At 43.7% G+C, this 3,679-nt stretch overlaps 1 long non-coding RNA gene across 2 annotated transcripts in view; it reads right to left on the bottom strand.

Moving 5' to 3' along the window:
* Nucleotides 1–2,267: 2,267 nt before the first annotated feature.
* LOC128886176 (uncharacterized) overlaps nucleotides 2,268–3,679 on the bottom strand; it is a 3,224-nt gene continuing 1,812 nt past the window's right edge. The window contains exons 3-5 of one of the 2 annotated variants that reach the window (XR_008459773.1): nucleotides 3,476–3,613; nucleotides 3,261–3,388; nucleotides 2,268–3,135 (exon numbers count right to left, since the gene is read on the bottom strand). This is a non-coding gene — a long non-coding RNA (uncharacterized LOC128886176). Of the gene's footprint in view, nucleotides 3,136–3,260; nucleotides 3,614–3,679 lie in introns of both variants that reach the window. The other variant, XR_008459772.1, reaches the window with a different exon arrangement.

Genomic DNA, 3,679 nt, shown 5'->3' with positions numbered 1-3,679 from the left:
CGCGTTCACCAACAGCCGCGCCGTTTGAATAATTATAACCCATAATGGCCGACGTTTGTCATTCCTTTCGAGTGAATCGGTCGTTGTCCTCGCCACGTCACCGATTCGAGATCCCAATTGGCTCTTCATCGGACTTCCAGCTCCTCGCGGGCAAGAAGGACGTTTCGGGGCTCGAGGGAGGGCATGTTATAATTTTTATGTTTTTATTCGAACACACGAATATTCTTTTAGTGTGAATTTTATGACATACTCGGCGAGGTGTGTGTTTTCGTATATTTGAATTTGAACTTCTTAAAGTACGTAGTTTTCATATTAAAAATTCCAGAAAGTGTAAACATTCAATGACGAAACTTTTCACCTCAAAAATCCCTCTCCTCCAAAAATGGCCTCTATTCAAGAGGATGCAGTTATACGTTCTAAGACGACGAACTCGTGCTTCGCCCTCGTATGCCAATACCCTCCATCAATTCTATCGATATCTTACGCGATTCGGATGCACCGGGGCGAAAATGGAACGACGACTATTTCCGTTCTCGGTGCGGACGTTCCTCTTTGGCCGTCGATTAATTCGCGACGCTGCCGTCAGGCGGGTTGTCCGGTCATATTTTTCCCTGTGTAATTTCGAGCTGGAATCTTCGACGCTTTCGTCGCTCCCCGCGTCTGCAGGAGGAAGTATCATCGATCGTGAACGAGTCTGGCCGACGTTCCTCTTACGAACGGAGACAGGATGTACGGCCGGCTACGGCAATTCATCCTCGATCGATTTATCTGAAAAGCCGCGCTCCCAAAGATTCGCGAGAGACGGATGCAGGAGACAATTGATTTTTTCCCGATCGACTCCCCCTCAGCTCTGACAGACACGCGGAAATATACACACACGGACCGACTCGCAGATCCGCCGTTTTAGTCCTTGCAATCTCCTATCCACCTACGTTGTCACGCGTCACACGGTACACGATCCATAACCTGCAAAGCTCGGGGGAGATCCGCCCCCGTAAATCTAGCCGGTGCTCTCAATTAAGCCCAGTCTCGTCGACGAAAAAGTATACACGCGGAGGTTACAAAACGGACGAACACCGACGGGGGTACATTGATTTTATTGTCGGGTCGTTTAAACTAATTGCAACGGCGGATGACCGACTCTCTGTTCGCTGTTCCTCACCCTATGTCGTCGAGCACTTTTCTTGAGCCGTTTGTAATATACATGACGCTTTCAAATCATACATTTCGAATTCAAACTTCGGAATTGCCGAATATGAGAACGTACAGGATCACTGTTGGCTCCTATTTGTAACAGTCCCTCTTTCCTGAGTATTCATTTATTACATGGCAAAAATTCCTAAATAATTGATATTATTTAAAGTAGTACATTCGGTTGTCCAGAAAGTTCCTGTTAATTTTGTAACCCCTTAAGCTACGATTTAAATTCCAACAGCCTCGGACCAAAATGTGATGTTTACATTTGGTTCGAAAAATAGAACAAACACAAAAATTGGATTATATAGTATAGGTAAACGTAACGGAAGGTTATAGCTCTCCATCATAATTTGATACAGTATAAACCACAGTAAAGAAGTAAAGAAAATGGTGAGAAACTAATTTACTAATTTCTAATGGTAGTTCGACAGTAAACAAAGGAAATGTAGTGGTTTTTGTGAGTAAAGAAGCTTCATAGATGTCCCCTGGTGCTTTTAGCTTATACCTCGATCCCTCTGTCTGACGCCTTTAGCCAACCGTTGCTCTCCCCATTGTTTGGTGTCCTTTTAATTACCCTGGATGGGGATCGCGACATCGAGAGGATGTCGTGCGGTCAGGGGAACGTTTGTTCGCCCCTGTGTGCTCCTGTTTGCCCCGGATGCCCTTTGGCGTTCGACGCTGGCGGCGTTCAGAGCCGACAATCGACCAGTTCTTTTCGTCGAGGTCTTTGACCGTACCAATTAGAGCTCGTTTCGATGTTTTACTGCTTACCGCATCCCGTTTTTGATGGAAACTTTCCGTTCCTTATCTTTCACTGGAAACTAGTAGGGTAAATATTTTCGATGCAACACTTGCTGATTTAAAATAAATTTTAATAAAATCTCCTCGAACTATAACGATTATAAAATATAATAGTTTCTTTGACACGTTGACCGCCACGTCAGCCATGTATGAGTGACAGGGATTTTCACTAAAAAAAATTAATTCTGAAAGCCAGGTGTTAAAGAAAACAAGTCTGGATAGAATTCATGTATTTTTATCGAGTTGTACAACTAATTCTGCTGCAAATATTAAATCATAGAGTTCCAAATTGTATAAAAACATAATTGTAGCTTTGTAAATGTTTTCACGAGTATGTCTGGCACTGACGGTGTTAATTATCTACCCAAAAAATATTCCAAGTCTGATAACGCAGGAGCACCAGAGATTTCGGTATAATTTCCCAACCACACCAATTTTCTTCGTTCAGAACTACTTCTTCCATCCTTTCTCCCGAGAACTGTAGACGTTCAATCAAAGGAAAAGCTCGCGAATTTCAAAAAGGTCCTTTTAAAGACCATCTTTTTCACCCGCGAAAAAAAGCCGTCCCTTTTTTTTCGCCTTTTATACACTCGCCAGAGGTTTTCTTCCGACCCTTTGACGACTGACAAACACGGCTACCAAACGAAATAGAAACTCGGTCCAATTAATGCACCACCCGAGCGCGCACAGAAAAGCTTAGTTAGCGGCTGTACGCGGGTCGTGATTCGATTAGCCCAGTTGCGACGCTCGAGTTGCATCAGGACACCGTACGACGACGACGCGCATTCACGCCGACCCTTTCGATAAATGCACGCGAAGTTTCCATAAATTTAATAAAGAGGACGGTGCGAGCGGTTCCCAGCTATTGCTCCACGCTCGCTTGGAGTTCGCGTTCAGCTGGTGACTTCCGGTTTTCGACACGTCGAGGACTACACGAGTCCAGGTCGATGGCGAAGTTGTTCCACTCCCCAAAATTTATTTCGTTGTTCCACGTCCAACGCAAATTGCATTGCGAACAAAATTATACCATAATTGAGGGGTTCGTTGTGCAAGTGGTAGAAGTTCATCTCCCTGTGTTTAGGTGTTTTGTTGGACGATGTTCGATGAAGGTATTTAAACGTTAGAATGTTGCCTCCGCTTTGAATAATATTATGAATTTAATGTTTGTTGTTGTGAGTTATTACTTGATCAAGAGGGGATTATGGATACAAAATTGTCTAAAATAGGAGTAGATTGAAATGGAAAATGTTTGCTTCACGCACCTAATTTTTCTTCCTTTTTCCCAAACGCGTGGAGGCCGATCCGCATTCCTGCATTCCCAGAGCGAATTACAGCCGAAATTAGTTGGCGGACAATCGAGGCGCAACTTTCGCACGAGGAACTTGGCGAACTGTGACGAATTACTCAGTGACCGTGTTACTAAATTCTGTGTGTACGGAAGTGCGCATGTGTGCACGCTGGCCTCTATTTTACTTACATGTATGGGTGATTCATCAGAAGAGTCGCAAAATTTATTATCCTACTCTTTTATAAGGCAAGCATTCATCCTCTTCAATTCTTTAAACAATTCTGTATGTATGTTAACCTTTGTTTTGCTGTATATTCCAGGAGTAATCTGTGTGAATGTGTGTGAATGTGTGTGTGTGTGTGTGTGTGTGTGTGTGTGTGTGTGTGTGTGTGT

The sequence above is a fragment of the Hylaeus anthracinus genome, unplaced genomic scaffold (genome assembly GCF_026225885.1).
Source record: "Hylaeus anthracinus isolate JK02 unplaced genomic scaffold, UHH_iyHylAnth1.0_haploid 11982, whole genome shotgun sequence".
NCBI classification, from domain to species: Eukaryota; Metazoa; Arthropoda; class Insecta; order Hymenoptera; family Colletidae; genus Hylaeus; species Hylaeus anthracinus.
The sequence above is the reverse complement of the archived record's forward strand: the minus strand, read 5'-3'. Positions and strand labels throughout refer to the sequence as shown.